Source organism: Chiloscyllium plagiosum, unplaced genomic scaffold, assembly GCF_037043375.1.
Source record: "Chiloscyllium plagiosum isolate Xiang-an unplaced genomic scaffold, Cpla_swu_hap1 HiC_scaffold_28, whole genome shotgun sequence".
Classification (NCBI taxonomy): Eukaryota; Metazoa; Chordata; class Chondrichthyes; order Orectolobiformes; family Hemiscylliidae; genus Chiloscyllium; species Chiloscyllium plagiosum.
Genome location: NW_028270166.1, coordinates 55,957,237 through 55,979,170, shown reverse-complemented (window position 1 = coordinate 55,979,170; position 21,934 = coordinate 55,957,237). Strand labels below are relative to the sequence as shown.

Below are 21,934 nucleotides of genomic sequence, written 5' to 3'. Positions count from 1 at the left end.
GCCTGTAATCATTCTTTTCTGCGTTTCTTCAACACATGAGCCTCCCCCACCATTCAATATGATCATGACCGATCATCTAACTCAGTACAATGTTCCTGCCTTCACTTCATATTCTGATATTGTAGTGACTGGTGGCACTTTGTGATACAGAGGGCTGCAGTAACTGGAAAGTATTTAACAGAGATAGGGAGGACTGTGGAGGCTGGAACAGGTGTCAGACTGAGGAAGGATTTTACAGAGAAACAGAGGTATGTCGGAATGTAACGTGGTTACAGTCACAGGGAGGATTATGGGAGCTCATGTAGGTAATGGAAATAAATTGTGTCATCATGTCTGGAGGAGGTTAAAGGTGTAAAGGTTTGTACTGATTGAAGGAGATTACATGCAAAGGGAGGGGAGTAGGGATCGGCAAAGTTTGCAGTGATTGAGTGTGATTTAGAGACAGGAGGAGTTGAAAGTCATCTTTGGACTGCAGGGACTAAATTATGTGATAAGGAGAGTAACTCTGGATGGTGTCCAGAGACAGTGAAGATTCTAATAGCTGGTGGGGGTCATAAAGGTAGGGAGGTTTTTTTTTGCAGAGATAGGGGAAGGTGTCATAGATAGTGAGGTTCGTAAGAGCATAACATGGTTACATAGAACATAGAACATAGAAGAATACAACGCAGTACAGGCCCTTCGGCCCTCGATGTTGTGCCGATCCAAGCCCACCTAATCTACATTAGCCCACTATCCTCCATATGCCTATCCAATGCCTGCTTAAATGCCCATAATGAGGGAGAGTCCACCACTGCTACTGGCAGGGCATTCCATGAACTCACGACTCGCTGAGTAAAGAACCTACTCCTAACATCTGTCCTATACCTACCCCCACTTAATTTAAAGCTATGCCCCCTTGTAATAGCTGACTCCATACGTGGAAAAAGATTCTCACTGTCGACCCTATCTAAACCCCTAATCATCTTGTACACCTCTATCAAGTCACGCCTAAACCTTCTTTTCTCCAATGAAAACAACCCCAAGTGCCTCAGCCTTTCCTCATACGATCTTTCTACTATACCAGGCAACATCCTGGTAAACCTCCTCTGCACCCGTTCCAGTGCCTCCACATCCTTCCTATAGTATGGCGACCAAAACTGCACACAATACTCCAGATGCAGCCGCACCAGAGCCTTATACAACTGCAACATGACCTCAGTACTCCAGAACTCAATTCCTCTACCAATAAAAGCCAGTACGCCATATGCCTTCTTCACCGCACTATTTACCTGGGTGGCAACTTTCAAAGATCTGTGTACATGGACACCAAGATCCCTCTGCTCATCCACACTATCAAGTATCCGTCCATTAGCCCAGTACCCCATCTTTTTATTACTCTTACCAAAGTGAATCACCTCACACTTACTTACATTGAGCTCCATTTGCCACCTTTCTGCCCAGTTCTGCAACTTATCTATATCCCGCTGTAACCTGCCACATCCTTCCTCATTGTCTACAACTCCTCCGACTTTTGTATCATCCGCAAACTTGCTCACCCAACCTTCTAACCCCTCCTCCAGGTCATTTATAAAAATGACAAACAGCAATGGTCCCAAAACAGATCCTTGCGGAACACCGCTAGTGACGGCACTCCAAGATGAACCTTTGCCATCAACTACTACCCTCTGTCTTCTTCCAGCCAGCCAACTGCTAATCCAAACCTCCAACTCACCCTCAATGCCATACCTCCGTATTTTTTGCAGTAGTCTACCATGGGGAACCTTATCAAATGCCTTACTAAAATCCATATACACCACATCTACCGCTTTCCCCTCGTCCACCTCCTTAGTCACCTTCTCAAAGAATTTAATAAGGTTTGTGAGGCACGACCTGCCCTTCACAAAACTATGCTGACTATCCTTGATCACATTATTCCTATCCAGATTTTCATAAATCCTATCCCTTACAATTCTCTCTAAGACTTTGCCCACAACAGAAGTGAGACTCACCAGCCTATAGTTACTAGGGTTATCCCTACTCCCCTTCTTGAACAAGGGAACCACATTTGCTAGCCTCCAGTCTTCTGGCACTACTCCTGTAGACAACGAGGACATAAAAATCAAGGCCAATGGCTCTGCAATCTCCTCCCTTGCTTCCCAGAGAATCCTAGGATAAATGTCATCAGGCCCAGGGGACTTATCTATTTTCACCCTTTCCAGAATTTCCAACACCTCTTCTCTACATACCTCAAAGCCATCCATTCTACTTAATTGTGACTCAGTACTCACATTGACAAAAATGTCCTGTTCCTGATTGAATACTGATGAAAAGTATTCATTCAATGTCTCCCCAATCTCTTCAGCCTCCACACGCAACTTCCCACTACTATCCTTGACTGGACCTATTCCTACCCTAGTCATTCTTTTATTCCTGACATACCTATAGAAAGCCTTAGGGTTTTCCCTAATCCTACCAACTAAGGACCTTTCATGTCCCCTCCTTGCTGCTCTTAGCTCTCTCTTCAGGTCCTTCCTGGCTACCTTATAACTCTCAATCGCCCCAATTGAACCTTCACGCCTCATCTTTACATAGGCCGCCCTCTTCCATTTAACAAGGGATTCCAATTCCTTATTAAACCACGGCTCCCTCACACGACCCTTTCCTCCCTGCCTGACGGCTACATACTTATCAAGGACACTCAATAGTTGTTCCTTGAACAAGCTCCACATATCAATTACACCCTTGCCTTGAAGCTTACTTTTCCAAGCCACACATCCTAAGTCATGCCTCACTGCATCATAATTTCCCTGCCGCCAGCTATAACTCTTGCCCTGTAGTGCACACTTATCCCTCTCCATCACGAGAGTAAAAGTCACCGAATTGTGGTCACTGTCCCCAAAGTGCTCACCTACCTCTAATTCTAACACCTGGCCTGGTTCATTACCCAGAACCAAATCCAGTATGGCCTCACCTCTTGTTGGCCTATCTACATATTGTGTCAGGAAACCCTCCTGCACACATTGGACAAACACTGACCCATCTAACGAACTTGAGCTATAGCTTTCCCAATCAATATCAGGAAAGTTAAAGTCCCCCATAACAACCACCCTATTACTTACACTCTTCTCTTGAATCATCCTCGCAATCCTTTCTTCATACGTAAAAAGGATTTTTTTTCCAGCCTGGAAAGGATTGCACTGACAGAGCTCGCTCAAGGGGCTAATAATTCTTTTTCACAGATAAGGAGTGCTATAGGGTCTGAAGAAAATTACACAGATAGGGACAGATATAGGATTAAAGGCAAATACAGAAACATGGAGGGTTGTATTGGTAGGAGGAGTCAACTGGGATAGGCAGGACTGTAGGGGTTTACAGAGATAGGGATGGTACTATCTACTGGAGAAGGCTGCACTGATTCAGATTGGAGAAGCTGACAGGGATAAAGAGTTTTCTGTGGACCAGAGGAAATTACAAACAAGATGGTGATAATGAAGCCTGGGACCTTTCTCTTCTGTGTTCTTAGCCCAGTACTGTAACATGTGGTGTCCTCAGTCATTGACTATAGAAATCCTCTACCTCATCCCTCTCCTGTTTATTGTGAGTAAACTTACCGTGCTGCAGGACTGAGTAAAGGATCCAGACCTCTCTCTCCATCTGACATACAGGAGGCTGGAAGAACACAGTAAACCAGGCAGCCTGGCTTGTTGTGTTCTCCCAGCCTCCCGTTTGTCTGCTTTGGATTCCAGCATCTGCCGATTCTTTTGTCTCTCTCCATCCCTCTGGTTGACAAACCGCCTTCACAGAGGCAATAGACGAAACAAGAGTTGGGAATTCTGTTGAGTCAGGAACTCCTTGACAGCAATAAGGCGGGCTCTGGAGGCTACACATGATTAAAGAGATAGAACAAAGAACAAAGAAAATTAGAGCACAGGAACAGGCCCTTCGGCCCTCCAAGCCTGTGCTGATCCAGATCCTCGATCTACAACTTGCACTAATTTTCTACGGCTCTGTATCCCTTTGCTTCCAACCCATTTATATTTCTGTCAACTACATCTTAAATGATGCTTTCGTGCCCACCTCTACCACCTCAGCTGGCAACGCATTACAGGTACTCACCACCCTCTGCACAGTGACCTTGCCACACACATCTTCCTGTAAACCTTTCCCCTCTGACTTTGAACTCGTGACCCCTAGTAATTGAGTCCCCCACTCTGGGACAAAGCTTCTTGCTATCCACCCTGACTATGCCTCTCTATCAGGTCCCCGCTCAACCTCCGTTTACTTGTGAAAATAATCCTCTTCTACTCAACCTCTCCTCATAGCTAGCACCCTCCAAACCAGACAACACCTCAATGAACCCTCTCCAAATCATCCATGTGGCGACCAGACATGTACACAGTATTCCAAATGTGGCCGAAACAAAGTCTTATACAACTGTAACATGACGTGCCAACTCTTTATTCAATACCCCGTCCAATGAAGGAAAGTATGCTTTGTACCTTCTTGACCACTCTATTGACCTGCATTGCCACCTTCAGGAAACAATGGACCTGAACACCCAGATCTCTCTCTACATCAGTCTTCCTCAGGACTTTTCCATTTAGTGTATAGTTTGCTCTTGAATTGTATCTTTCAAAATGCATCACATCACATTTATCAGAATCGAATTCCATCTGCCATTTCTCCACCCAACTCTCCAATCTATCTATATTCTGCTGTAATCTCTGACAGTCCCCTTCTGTATTTGCGACTCCACCAATCTTAGTGTTATCTGCAAACTTGTTAATCACACCATTGATATCTTCCTCCAGATCATTCAGTACAGATCCTTGTGAAACACCACCAGTCACAATTCTCCTCTTTGAGAAACTCCCATCCACTGTTACTTTCTGTCTCCTGTTGCCCAGCCAGTACTACATCCATCGATCTGGGAACCCATGCGACTTCAACTTCTCCATCAGCCTACCATGGGGAACATTATCAAATGCCTTAAAAAGGGATGGATTCAGGTACTGGAGAAGGCTGCAGAGACAGGAATGGTTTTTGCGATTGAATGAAGTTAGTAATACTGCAGACACTGGGTGAGGTGAGTAACAGTTGTTCAGACTGAAGGAAGTTCCAGATAGAGACAGCTGTAGGGGCTGAAGTTGGACTCAGTAATCAAGAGGGTATCACTGTTCCATGGATGGTTTTCATGGCTTTTGGAGGTTACAGTGTTAAGAAGGTTAGTATTGACAGGAGGAGATATAGTTAAGGAGCATTGTAGTGATGGGAGAAGTTCACAGAGGCAGTGGAGATTACAGAGACTGGATAAGATTGCAGACATGGGGAGGAATTGGTGGCTTCAGAACACTATAAAAAGGGAGGGTTGAAGGATTAAAGCAGGTTTCACAGACAGGAAAGGCGATAGGGACAGGAGGAGTATATACAGACAGGGAGGTCAGTAGGGATGATAGAGGGTCACAGAGGTCATGAGGCACTGTCTGACAGGAAGCAGGACTGTTGTAGAGACTGGAGAAAGTTACAGTGATGTCATGTGCTGTAAGGGGCTAGAATAAGGTGCACAGATGGGGAGGTTGGTAGAGGCTGCAGAATGACAGAAGACAAGATGACAGAAATAGGTATTATTGCAATGACTGGAGGAGGAGATGGCAGAGATTGGAAATGTTATGGAGATTGGAGTAATTTACAGAGATAGGAAGGGTAATCAGCATTGGAATAGGTTTCAAATGTACTGAGGGATTGTTGGGAGAAGAGGGAGCTCACAGAGATAGGAAGTTTTTTTATGCATTTGTAGGACTTGGGCATAACTGGCTGGCCTGCATTGATAGCCCATCCCTACTTGCCCTTGAGAAGGTGGTGGTGAGATGCCATCTTGAATTGCTGCAGTCCCCTTGCTGTGGGTTGACCCACAATGCCGGCAGGGATGGAATTCCAGAATTTTGACCCAATTTCTATAAAGGAACAACAGTATATTTCCAAGTCAGGGTGGTGAGTAGCTTGGAGGGGATCTTGCAGGTGGTGGTGTACCCAAGTACCTGCTGCCCTTGTCCTTCTGGATGGAAGTGGTCGTGGATGTGGAAGGTGCTGTTGAAGGATCTTTGGTGAATTTCTTCAGTGCCTCTTGTAGATAGCACACACTGCTGCCACTGAGCGCCGGTGGTGGAGAGATTGAATATTTGTCGATGTGATGCCAATCAAGCAGGTTGCTTTTTCCTGGATGGTGTGAAGCTTCTTGAGTGTTGTTGGAGCTGCACTCATCCAGGCAAGTGGGGAGTATTCCATCGCTCTCCTGACATGTGCCTTGTAGATGGTGGATGGTCCTTGGAATGTCTCGCCACATGTCGTGCTCAATTGCCCAGTAACCCTAACCCTCTACATTGGGGAGACTGGGTGCCTCCTAGCAGAGTGCTTTAGAGAACATCTCTGGGACACCCGCACCAATCAACCACACCACCCCGTGGCCCAACATTTCAACTCCCCCTCCCACTCTGCCGAGGACATGGAGGTCCTGGGCCTCCTTCACCGCCACTCCCTCACCACCAGACGCCTGGAGGAAGAATGCCTCATCTTCCACCTCGGAACACTTTAACCCCAGGGCATCAATGTGGACTTCAACAGTTTCCTCATTTCCCCTTCCCCCACCTCACCCTCTAAACTTCCAGCTCAGCACTGTCCCCATGACTTGTCCGGACTTGTCCTACCTGCCTATCTCCTTTTCCACCTATCCACTCCACCCTCTCCTCCCTGACCTATCACCTTCATCCCCTCCCCCATTCACCCATTCTATGCTACTTTCTCCCCACCCCCACCCTCTCTAGCTTATCTTTCCACGCTCCAGGCTCACTGCCTTTATTCCTGATGAAGGGCTTTTGCCCAAAACGTCGATTTCGAAGCTCCTTGGATGCTGCCTGAACTGCTGTGCTCTTCCAGCACCACTAATCCAGAATCTGGTTTCTGGCTCCAATAACTTCCAATGGGAAACTGTCATGAGATGTATTCCCTGGGGTTTGTTGTGAAACTGAAGGGGTCTATTCAAAGTTCAGGAATTCGTTTCAGGAGGAGACTAACATAGACTGGGTCTGCAAGGACTCCATATGTAAAACTCTGGAAGGGGAGGGGGAGTGCATGAAGAATTTCCACAATGTTCCTCTCATCCTGATGGCTACATTTGTGTATGGCTGCATCGAGCTGTGTGTACACCCTCAGTACCCTAACGCCAAGTGTCATCTGGACTGAGGCTCGATCTGTCCTGGATTTTGCAAAGAATGGGACTGACCTTGCTGCCGCAGAATGCTCCAAATGGTTGGTCTGTTCCTGTCACCAGTCCTTGGTTGAGAAATCTGCCTAGACAAGCACCTTTGACCACCAGTCCTTGTAGTGCCCTCGATACCCTGGGGGGGGGGGGGGGGGGGGGGGGTGGATCCTGTCACATGGTTTTTGAGCAGGCTGTCAAAGCAATTTGGCAGAATGCCTCACCACCAAACCTTTCTGACAAGCAGGAGAAAATGAGGACTGCAGATGCTGGAGATCAGAGTCGAGAATGTGGTGCTGGAAAAGCACAGCAGGTCAGGCAGCATCTGAGGAGCAGGAGAATCGAGATTGTGCTTGACCTGCTGTGCTTTTCCAGCACCACACTCTTTCTAACAGGCACCAAGCCATCGTTTGGCTGGTGATGTGAAGGACACTAGATGTGAGATTCTTTATATCTGCCTGGTCAGTTTGTGTTACCACAAGCTGCTGTTGAAGTGACTTCAGGAGGATGAGACTGTCACACATCTCCCTCTGGGATGTGCTTTCGCAAAGGATATCTGAAGAGAGATGTAATGGATTTGTCGAGATTTGTCCCGAGCAGCTCCGTGACACAGGACTCTGTGCTCTGTGGTGTGTTCCCTCAGATACGTGTAAACTGGTCCCAGTACCCAACATTGTTCAGAAATGCAGTTAGATTCATTGTAACTATCGAGAAGTCAAACCCCACTGTCATTTTCTTCTTTGTCTGCAAAACCTGTTGAGATCTGAACTTCTTTAGTAATTGTACGTTCATAACAATTTGCTTCATGTAAGATTAGATTAGATTAGATTACTTACAGTGTGGAAACAGGCCCTTAGGGCCAACAAGCCCACACCAACTCGCTGAAGTGTAACCCATGCAAACCCATTCCCTTACATTTACCCCTTCACCTAACACTACGGGCAATTTAGCATGGCCAATTCACCTAACCTGCACATTTTTGGACTGTGGGAGGAAACCGGAGCACCCGGAGGAAACACGGGGAGAATGTGCAAACTCCATACAGACAGTTGCCTGAGGTGGGAATTGAACCCAGGTCTCTGGCGCTGTGAGGCAGCAGTGCTAACCACTGTGCCACTGTTGGCAGTCAACAGTTCTACAAAAATTGAAATAAATATGCAGAAGATAACTGTTGCTTAAATATAAGTATTGTGCAATGAGTCAGCTCCTTTAGAAACTCAGACTAAGGCTGTGATGGACTCCTTTTGACTGCAAAACAAGTATCAGACTTTTTCCTGTGGGCATTTGAGATTCATTTTTCAATGTACCTTTCAAGGTTTAAAAGTACAGATATAAAAGCAATGTAAAAAAGCATATTTTTGCAAAAAATAATCTCAACAACAGTTCTAAATCAATTTACATTTAATCTTATTACTGGGACATGAGCAAGATGAGAGAGAGCAGCATTCACAGCTGTGCTGCTGTGAGAGTTCTCCCACAGCACTGTTCATTGAGGATTGACAGGATTGTCAGACAGCAGCTGTCAAAAAACAGCAATATGTGTCCACAAGAGGGCAATGTGTGTCTGGGAGGGGATTCTACACGTGATTTACCCCCATACTCAGTGTCTTGACTTTCTTGGAAGAGGATCTGTCACTGTTATTCCTGTGATGTGGAGAGAGGAAGCAGTCTTATTAAGTATTCCACTACTCTCGCTGTCTTCTTCCATTGAGGGCCCAGGATAGACAGTGGGTTCCCTTCCCCGATGGACATTCATGAACTAGTTGAATTTTTATGACAATCCAGTCAGTTTTCATGATCACTATTTCTGAGAGTCTTTCACACAAATTATCAAATTCAATTAACTCCATTTCACGACCTCCTTTACCCTTTGAAATTTATTTTCCAGAGAATGAGAGAGGTATGTTTATCAACAAGGATTCCAAACAGACATCCCATCAAGATCTGAGAGTGAGACAATTCATCAGGATTTCAATGTTTGCCTATTTTGGGGTTGGAAAGGAATTCAAACATGAGTGTGACTGGAAACGCACCGAGACACAGACACCCAATGAGTGTTCCAGTGAACTGACTGTGGACAGGTCTTGACCCAGTTCCACAGCCTGACTGGCATCACAACATTCATGGTGGGGGGAAACTGTATCCTGTCCTGTGTATGGATGAGTAGTCAGCTGGTCCTCCCATATGGAGAGATATGAGGACCCCTGCACCATGGAGTAACAATGAAAATGTAGGGACTGCTGGGTCATAGGTCATAGGACATAGAACATAGAACATTACAGCGCAGTACAGGCCCTTCAGCCCTCAATGTTGAGCCGACCTGTGAAACCCATCTGACCTACACTATTCCATTATCATCCATATGTTTTTCCAATGACCAGTTAAATGCCCTTAAAGTTGGTGAGTCTATTACTGTTGCAGGCAGTACTCTGAGTAAAGAACCTTCTTCTAACATCTGTCCTAAATTTATCACCCATCACTTCATGCTAGCCATCACCATCTGAGGAAAAAGGCTGTCAGTATCCACCCTATCTAATCCTCTGATCATCTTAAATGTATCTTTTACGTCACCTCTCAATCTTCTTCTCTCTAACAAAAACAACCTCAAGTCCCTCAGCTTTTCCTCATCGGACCTTTCCTCCATACCAGGCAACTTCCTTTGCATCCTTTCCAATGCTTCCATCGCAGTAATCTGCTCGACAACATTGCCTTTTTTCAGTGTGAATACTGACAAAAAATATTCATTTAGCGCTTCTCCTCTCTCCTTGGACTCCATGCACTGCTTCCCACTACTGTCCATAAATGGCCCTAACCTTACTCTAGTCATTCCTATTTTCCTGACATACCTTTAGAAAGCTTTAGGGTTTTCCTTGATTGCACCTGCTGAATACTTCTCATAGCCCTTCCTGGCTTTTCTTTAGGTCCTTCCTTCCCCGATGGACATTCATGAACTAGTTGAATTTTTATGACTTGTAACTCTCAAGCATCCTTAACTGGGCCTTCACGTCTCATCTTTACGTAAGTCTCCTTCTTACTCTTGACAAGGGATTCATTTTCTCCAGTAAACAACGGCTCCCTCACTTGGCCACTACCTCCCTGTCTGACAGGCACATGCTTACCAAGAACATGCAGAAGCTGTTCTTTGAACAAGCTGCACATTTCAATAGTTCCCATTCCCTGCAGTTTCCTTCCCCATCCTATGCATCCTAAATCTTGCCTAGAACATAGAACATAGAACATAGAACAATACAGCACAGAACAGGCCCTTCGGCCCACGATGTTGTGCCGAACTTCTAACCTAGATTAAGTACCCATCCATGTACCTATCCAAATGCCGCTTAAAGGTCGCCAATGATTCCGACTCCACCACTCCCACGGGCAGCGCATTCCATGCCCCCACCACTCTCTGGGTAAAGAACCCACCCCTGACATCTCCCCTATACCTTCCACCCTTCACCTTAAATTTATGTCCCCTTGTAACACTCTGTTGTACCTGGGGAAAAAGTTTCTGACTGTCTACTCTATCTATTCCTCTGATCATCTTATAAACCTCTATCAAGTCACCCCTCATCCTTCGCCGTTCCAACGAGAAAAGACCGAGAACTCTCAACCTATCCTCGTACGACTTCCTCTCCATTCCAGGCAACATTCTGGTAAATCTTCTCTGCACCCTCTCCAAAGCTTCCACATCTTTCCTATAGTGAGGCGACCAGAACTGCACACAGTACTCCAACTGTGGCCTAACCAAAGTCCTGTACAGCTGCAACATCACTTCACGACTCTTGAATTCAATCCCTCTGCTAATGAACGATAATACTCCATAGGCCTTCTTACAAACTCTATCCACCTGAGTGGCAACCTTCAAAGATCTATGTACATAGACCCCAAGATCCCTCTGTTCCTCCACCTGACTAAGAACCCTACCATTAACCCTGTATTCCGCATTCTTATTTGTTCTTCCAAAATGGACAACCTCACACTTGGCAGGGTTGAACTCCATCTGCCACTCCTCAGCCCAGCTCTGCATCATATCTAAGTCCCTCTGCAGCCGACAACAGCCCTCCTCACTGTCCACAACTCCACCTATCTTCGTATCATCTGCAAATTTACTGACCCACCCTTCGACTCCCTCATCTAAGTCATTAATAAAAATTACAAACAGCAGAGGACCCAGAACTGATCCCTGCGGAACTCCACTTGTAACTGGGCTCCAGGCTGAGTATTTACCATCTACCACCACTCTCTGCCTTCGACCGGTTAGCCAGTTTTCTATCCAATTGGCCAAATTTCCCTCTATCCCATGCCTCCTGACTTTCCGCATAAGCCTACCATGGGGAACCTTATCAAATGCCTTACTAAAATCCATGTACACTACATCCACTGCTCTTCCCTCATCCACATGCTTGGTCACCTCCTCGAAGAATTCAATAAGACTTGTAAGGCAAGACCTACCCTTCACAAATCCGTGCTGGCTGTCCCTAATCAAGCAGTGTCTTTCCAGATACTCATAAATCCTATCCCTCAGTACCCTTTCCATTACTTTGCCTACCACAGAAGTAAGACTAACAGGCCTGTAATTCCCGGGGTTATCCCTATTCCCTTTTTTGAACAGGGACACAACATTCGCTACTCTCCAGTCCCCTGGTACCACCCCCTTTACCAGTGAAGACGAGAAGATCATTGCCAACGGTACTGCAATTTCCTCTCTAGCTTCCCACATAATCCTAGGATATATCCCGTCAGGCCCGGGGGACTTGTCTATCCTCAAGTTGTTCAAAATGTCCAACACATCTTCCTTTCTAACAGGTATCTCTTCTAGCTTACCAGTCCATTTCACACTCTCCTCTTCTACAATACGGTCCCTCTCGTTCGTAAATACTGAAGAGAAGTACTTGTTCAAGACCTCTCCTATCTCTTCCGACTCAATACACAGTCTCCCACTACTGTCCTTGATCGGACCTACCCTCGTTCTCGTCATTCTCTGGTTTCTCACATACGCATAAAATGCCTTGGGGTTATCCTTGATCCTATCCGCCAACGATTTTTCATGCCCTCTCTTAGCTCTCCTAATCCCTTTCTTCAGGTCCCTTCTGGCTATCCTGTATCCCTCCACTGCTCTGTCTGAATCCTGTTTCCTCAACCTTATGTAAGCCTCCTTCTTCCTCTTTACCAGACATTCAACCTCTCTCGTCAACCAAGGCTCCTTCACACGACCATTTCTTTCCTAATCACATCATAACTGCCTTTCCCCCGGCTAATAAATCTTGCTCTGTATTACATCTTTCCATCATGAGAGGAAGCGTAATCGAATTATGGTCACTATCACCAAAGTGCTCATCTACCTCCAAATCTAACACTTACCTACTTCACACATCATTTACTATTCACCTGCACCTCCACACACATCATTTTCTAATCATTTGCAACCTCCACACACATCATTTACTATTCACCTGCACCTCCACACACATCATTTACTATTCAACTGCACCTCCACACACATCATTTTCTATTCACCTGCACCTCCACACACATCATTTACTATTCACCTGCACCTCCACACACATCATTTACTAATCACCTGCACCTCCACACACATCATTTACTATTCACCTGCACCTCCACACACATCATTTACGAATCACCTGCACCTCCACACACATCATTTTCTATTCACCTGCACCTTCACACACATCATTTTCTATTCACCTGCACCTCCACACACATCATTTACTATTCACCTGCACCTCCACACACATCATTTACGAATCACCTGCTCCTCCACACACATCATTTCCTAATCACCTGCACCTCCACACACATCATTTACTATTCACCTGCACCTCCACACACATCATTTTCTATTCACCTGCACCTCCACACACATCATTTACTATTCACCTGCACCTCCACACACATCATTTTCTATTCACCTGCACCTCCACACACATCATTTCCTAATCACCTGCACCTCCACACACATCATTTACTAATCACCTGCACCTCCACACACATCATTTCCTAATCACCTGCACCTCCACACACATCATTTACTATTCACCTGCACCTCCACACACATCATTTTCTATTCACCTGCACCTCCACACACATCATTTACTATTCAACTGCACCTCCACACACATCATTTTCTATTCACCTGCATCTCCACACACATCATTTACTATTCACCTGCACCTCCACACACATCATTTACTATTCACCTGCACCTCCACACACATCATTTTCTATTCACCTGCTCCTCCACACTCATCATTTTCTATTCACCTGCACCTCCACACACATCATTTACTATTCACCTGCACCTCCACACACATCATTTTCTATTCACCTGAACCTCCATACACATCATTTACTATTCACCTGCACCTCCACACACATCATTTTCTAATCACCTGCACCTCCACACACATCATTTTCTATTCACCTGCACCTCCACACACATCATTTACTATTCACCTGCACCTCCACACACATCATTTTCTAATCACCTGCACCGCCACACACATCATTTTCTAATCACCTGCACCTCCACACACATCATTTTCTATTCATCTGCACCTCCACACACATCATTTACTATTCACCTGCACCTCCACACTCATCATTTTCTATTCACCTGCACCTCCACACACATCATTTCCTAATCACTTGCACCTCCACACACATCATTTACTATTCACCTGCACCTCGACACACATCATTTTCTATTCACCTGCACCTCCACACACATCATTTACTATACACCTGCACCTCCACACACATCATTTAATAATCACCTGCACCTCCACACACATCATTTTCTATTCACCTGCATCTCCACACACATCATTTACTATTCACCTGCACCTCCACACACATCATTTTCTATTCACCTGCTCCTCCACACTCATCATTTTCTATTCACCTGCACCTCCACACACATCATTTTCTAATCACCTGCACCTCCACACACATCATTTTCTATTCACCTGCACCTCCACACACATCATTTACTATTCACCTGCACCTCCACACACATCATTTTCTATTCACCTGCACCTCCACACACATCATTTTCTATTCACCTGCACCTCCACACACATCATTTTCTAATCACCTGCACCTCCACACACATCATTTACGAATCACCTGCACCTCCACACTCATCATTTACTATTCACCTGCACCTCCACACACATCATTTTCTATTCACCTGCACCTCCACACACATCATTTTCTATTCACCTGCACCTCCACACACATCGTTTACTTTTCACCTGCACCTCCACACACATCATTTTCTATTCACCTGCACCTCCACACACATCATTTTCTATTCACCTGCACCTCCACACACATCATTTACTATTCACCTGCACCTCCACACACATCATTTTCTAATCACTTGCACCTCCACACACATCATTTACTATTCACCTGCACCTCCACACATATCATTTTCTATTCACGTGCACCTCCACACACATCATTTACTATTCACCTGCACCTCCACACACATCATTTTCTATTCACCTGCACCTCCACACACATCATTTTCTATTCACCTGCACCTCCACACACATCATTTACTATTCCCCTGCACCTCCACACACATCATTTTCTATTCACCTGCACCTCCACACACATCATTTACTATTCACCTGCACCTCCACACACATCATTTTCTAATCACTTGCACCTCCACACACATCATTTACTATTCATCTGCACCTCCACACACATCATTTTCTATTCACCTGCACCTCCACACACATCATTTTCTAATCATTTGCAACCTCCACACACATCATTTACTATTCACCTGCACATCCACACACATCATTTACTATTCACCTGCACCTCCACACACATCATTTACTAATCACCTGCACCTCCACACACATCATTTACTATTCACCTGCACCTCCACACACATCATTTACGAATCACCTGCACCTCCACACACATCATTTTCTATTCACCTGCACCTCCACACACATCATTTTCTATTCACCTGCACCTCCACACACATCATTTACTATTCACCTGCACCTCCACACACATCATTTACGAATCACCTGCACATCCACACACATCATTTTCTATTCACCTGCACCTCCACACACATCATTTTCTATTCACCTGCACCTCCACAAACATCATTTACTATTCACCTGCACCTCCACACACATAATTTACTATTCACCTGCACCTCCACACACATCATTTTCTATTCACCTGCACCTCCACACACATCATTTTCTATTCACCTGCACCTCCACACACATCATTTACTAATCACCTGCACCTCCACACACATCATTTACTATTCACCTGCACCTCCACACACATCATTTTCTATTCACCTGCACCTCCACACACATCATTTACTATTCACCTGCACCTCCACACACATCATTATCTATTCACCTGCACCTCCACACACATCATTTTCTAATCACCTGTACCTCCACACACATCATTTACTATTCACCTGCACCTCCACACACATCATTTACTATTCACCTGCACCTCCACACACATTTTCTAATCACCTGCACCTCCACACACATCATTTACTATTCACCTGCACCTCCACACACATCATTTACTATTCACCTGCACCTCCACACACATCATTTTCTAATCACCTGCACCTCCACACACATCATTTACTATTCACCTGCACCTCCACACACATCATTTACTATTCACCTGCACCTCCACACAAATCATTTACTATTCATCTGCACCTCCACACACATCATTTACTATTCACCTGCACCTCCACACACATCATTTTCTATTCACCTGCACCTCCACACACATCATTTTCTATTCACCTGCTCCTCCACACTTATCATTTTCTATTCACCTGCACCTCCACACACATCATTTCCTAATCACCTGCACCTCCACACACATCATTTACTATTCACCTGCACCTCCACACACATCATTTTCTATTCACCTGCACCTCCACACACATCATTTACTATTCACCTGCACCTCCACACACATCATTTTCTATTCACCTGCATCTCCACACACATCATTTACTATTCACCTGCACCTCCACACACATCATTTACTATTCACCTGCACCTCCACACACATCATTTTCTATTCACCTGCTCCTCCACACTCATCATTTTCTATTCACCTGCACCTCCACACACATCATTTACTATTCACCTGCACCTCCACACACATCATTTTCTATTCACCTGAACCTCCATACACATCATTTACTATTCACCTGCACCTCCACACACATCATTTTCTAATCACCTGCACCTCCACACACATCATTTTCTATTCACCTGCACCTCCACACACATCATTTACTATTCACCTGCACCTCCACACACATCATTTTCTAATCACATGCACCTCCACACACATCATTTTCTATTCATCTGCACCTCCACACACATCATTTACTATTCACCTGCACCTCCACACACATCATTTTCTATTCACCTGCACCTCCACACACATCATTTTCTATTCACCTGCTCCTCCACACTCATCATTTTCTATTCACCTGCACCTCCACACACATCATTTCCTAATCACTTGCACCTCCACACACATCATTTACTATTCACCTGCACCTCCACACACATCATTTTCCATTCACCTGCACCTCCACACACATCATTTACTATACACCTGCACCTCCACACACATCATTTAATAATCACCTGCACCTCCACACACATCATTTTCTATTCACCTGCATCTCCACACACATCATTTACTATTCACCTGCACCTCCACACACATCATTTACTATTCACCTGCACCTCCACACACATCATTTTCTATTCACCTGCTCCTCCACACTCATCATTTTCTATTCACCTGCACCTCCACACACATCATTTACTATACACCTGCACCTCCACACACATCATTTACTATTCACCTGCACCTCCACACACATCATTTACTATTCACCTGCACCTCCACACACATCATTTACTAATCACCTGCACCTCCACACACATCATTTACTATTCACCTGCACCTCCACACACATCATTTACGAATCACCTGCACCTCCACACACATCATTTTCTATTCACCTGCACCTCCACACACATCATTTTCTATTCACCTGCACCTCCACACACATCATTTACTATTCACCTGCACCTCCACACACATCATTTACGAATCACCTGCACATCCACACACATCATTTTCTATTCACCTGCACCTCCACACACATCATTTTCTATTCACCTGCACCTCCACACACATCATTTACTATTCACCTGCACCTCCACACACATCATTTACTATTCACCTGCACCTCCACACACATCATTTTCTATTCACCTGCACCTCCACACACATCATTTTCTATTCACCTGCACCTCCACACACATCATTTACTAATCACCTGCACCTCCACACACATCATTTACTATTCACCTGCACCTCCACACACATCATTTACTATTCACCTGCACCTCCACACACATCATTTTCTATTCACCTGCACCTCCACACACATCATTTACTATTCACCTGCACCTCCACACACATCATTATCTATTCACCTGCACCTCCACACACATCATTTTCTAATCACCTGTACCTCCACACACATCATTTACTATTCACCTGCACCTCCACACACATCATTTACTATTCACCTGCACCTCCACACACATTTTCTAATCACCTGCACCTCCACACACATCATTTACTATTCACCTGCACCTCCACACACATCATTTACTATTCACCTGCACCTCCACACACATCATTTTCTAATCACCTGCACCTCCACACACATCATTTACTATTCACCTGCACCTCCACACACATCATTTACTATTCACCTGCACCTCCACACAAATCATTTACTATTCATCTGCACCTCCACACACATCATTTACTATTCGCCTGCACCTCCACACACATCATTTTCTATTCACCTGCACCTCCACACACATCATTTTCTAATCACCTGCACCTCCACACACATCATTTACGAATCACCTGCACCTCCACACTCATCATTTACTATTCACCTGCACCTCCACACACATCATTTTCTATTCACCTGCACCAACACACACATCATTTTCTATTCACCTGCACCTCCACACACATCGTTTACTTTTCACCTGCACCTCCACACACATCATTTTCTATTCACCTGCACCTCCACACACATCATTTACTATTCACCTGCACCTCCACACACATCATTTTCTATTCACCTGCACCTCCACACACATCATTTACTATTCACCTGCACCTCCACACACATCATTTACGAATCACCTGCACCTCCACACTCATCATTTACTATTCACCTGCACCTCCACACACATCATTTTCTATTCACCTGCACCAACACACACATCATTTTCTATTCACCTGCACCTCCACACACATCATTTACGAATCACCTGCACCTCCACACTCATCATTTACTATTCACCTGCACCTCCACACACATCATTTTCTATTTACCTGCACCTCCACACACATCATTTTCTATTCACCTGCACCTCCACACACATCGTTTACTTTTCACCTGCACCTCCACACACATCATTTTCTATTCACCTGCACCTCCACACACATCATTTTCTATTCACCTGCTCCTCCACACTCATCATTTTCTATTCACCTGCACCTCCACACACATCATTTCCTAATCACTTGCACCTCCACACACATCATTTACTATTCACCTGCACCTCCACACACATCATTTTCTATTCACCTGCACCTCCACACACATCATTTACTATTCACCTGCACCTCCAAACACATCATTTTCTATTCACCTGCATCTCCACACACATCATTTACTATTCACCTGCACCTCCACACACATCATTTACTATTCACCTGCACCTCCACACACATCATTTTCTATTCACCTGCTCCTCCACACTCATCATTTTCTATTCACCTGCACCTCCACACACATCATTTACTATTCACCTGCACCTCCACACACATCATTTTCTATTCACCTGAACCTCCATACACATCATTTACTATTCACCTGCACCTCCACACACATCATTTTCTAATCACCTGCACCTCCATACACATCATTTTCTATTCACCTGCACCTCCACACACATCATTTACTATTCACCTGCACCTCCACACACATCATTTTCTAATCACCTGCACCTCCACACACATCATTTTCTATTCATCTGCACCTCCACACACATCATTTACTATTCACCTGCACCTCCACACACATCATTTTCTATTCACCTGCACCTCCACACACATCATTTTCTATTCACCTGCTCCTCCACACTCATCATTTTCTATTCACCTGCACCTCCACACACATCATTTCCTAATCACTTGCACCTCCACACACATCATTTACTATTCACCTGCACCTCCACACACATCATTTACTATTCACCTGCACCTCCACACACATCATTTAATAACCACCTGCACCTCCACACACATCATTTTCTATTCACCTGCATCTCCACACACATCATTTACGATTCACCTGCACCTCCACACACATCATTTACTATTCACCTGCACCTCCACACACATCATTTTCTATTCACCTGCTCCTCCACACTCATCATTTTCTATTCACCTGCACCTCCACACACATCATTTTCTAATCACCTGCACCTCCACACACATCATTTTCTATTCACCTGCATCTCCACACACATCATTTACTATTCACCTGCACCTCCACACACATCATTTTCTAATCACCTGCACCTCCACACACATCATTTACGAATCACCTGCACCTCCACACTCATCATTTACTATTCACCTGCACCTCCACACACATCATTTTCTATTCACCTGCACCTACACACACATCATTTTCTATTCACCTGCACCTCCACACACATCGTTTACTTTTCACCTGCACCTCCACTCACATCATTTTCTATTCACCTGCACCTCCACACACATCATTTACTATTCACCTGCACCTCCACACACATCATTTTCTATTCACCTGCACCTCCACACATATCATTTACTATTCACCTGCACCTCCACACACATCATTTTCTAATCACTTGCACCTCCACACACATCATTTACTATTCACATGCACCTCCACACACATCATTTTCTATTCACCTGCACCTCCACACACATCATTTACTATTCACCTGCACCTCCACACACATCATTTATTTTTCACCTGCACCTCCACACACATCATTTTCTATTCACCTGCACCTCCACACACATCATTTACTATTCACCTGCACCTCCACACACATCATTTTCTATTCACCTGCACCTCCACACACATCATTTACTATTCACCTGCACCTCCACACACATCATTTTCTAATCACTTGCACCTCCACACACATCATTTACTATTCATCTGCACCTCCACACACATCATTTTCTATTCACCTGCACCTCCACACACATCATTTTCTAATCACCTGCACCTCCACACACATCATTTTCTATTCACCTGCACCTCCACACACATCATTTTCTAATCACTTGCACCTCCACACACATCATTTACTGTTCACCTGCACCTCCACACACATCATTTACTTTTCACCTGCACCTCCACACACATCATTTTCTATTCACCTGCACCTCCACACACATCATTTTCTAATCACCTGCACCTCCAAACACATCATTTTCTATTCACCTGCACCTCCACACACATCATTTTCTAATCACCTGCACCTCCACACACATCATTTTCTCATCACTTGCACCTCCACACACATCATTTACTATTCACCTGCACCTCCACACACATCATTTACTATTCACCTGCACCTCCACACACATCATTTTCTATTCACCTGCACCTCCACACACATCATTTTCTATTCACCTGCTCCTCCACACTCATCATTTTCTATTCACCTGCACCTCCACACACATCATTTCCTAATCACTTGCACCTCCACACACATCATTTACTATTCACCTGCACCTCCACACACATCATTTTCTATTCACCTGCACCTCCACACACATCATTTACTATTCACCTGCACCTCCACACACATCATTTTCTATTCACCTGCATCTCCACACACATCATTTACTATTCACCTGCACCTCCACACACATCATTTTCTATTCACCTGCTCCTCCACACTCATCATTTTCTATTCACCTGCACCTCCACACACATCATTTACTATTCACCTGCACCTCCACACACATCATTTTCTATTCACCTGAACCTCCATACACATCATTTACTATTCACCTGCACCTCCACACACATCATTTTCTAATCACCTGCACCTCCACACACATCATTTTCTATTCACCTGCACCTCCACACACATCATTTACTATTCACCTGCACCTCCACACACATCATTTTCTAATCCCCTGCACCTCCACACACATCATTTTCTATTCACCTGCACCTCCACACACATCATTTACTATTCACCTGCACCTCCACACACATCAGTTTCTATTCACCTGCTCCTCCACACTCATCATTTTCTATTCACCTGCACCTCCACACACATCATTTCCTAATCACTTGCACCTCCACACACATCATTTACTATTCACCTGCACCTCCACACACATCATTTTCTATTCACCTGCAGCTCCACACACGTCATTTACTATTCACCTGCACCTCCACACACAGCATTTACGAATCACCTGCACCTCCACACACATCATTTTCTATTCACCTGC

At 44.8% G+C, this 21,934-nt stretch overlaps 1 pseudogene; it reads right to left on the bottom strand.

The window, feature by feature from the left end:
- Positions 1–3,776: 3,776 nt before the first annotated feature.
- Positions 3,777–21,934, bottom strand: part of LOC148142769 (uncharacterized) — an 81,556-nt pseudogene continuing 63,398 nt past the window's right edge.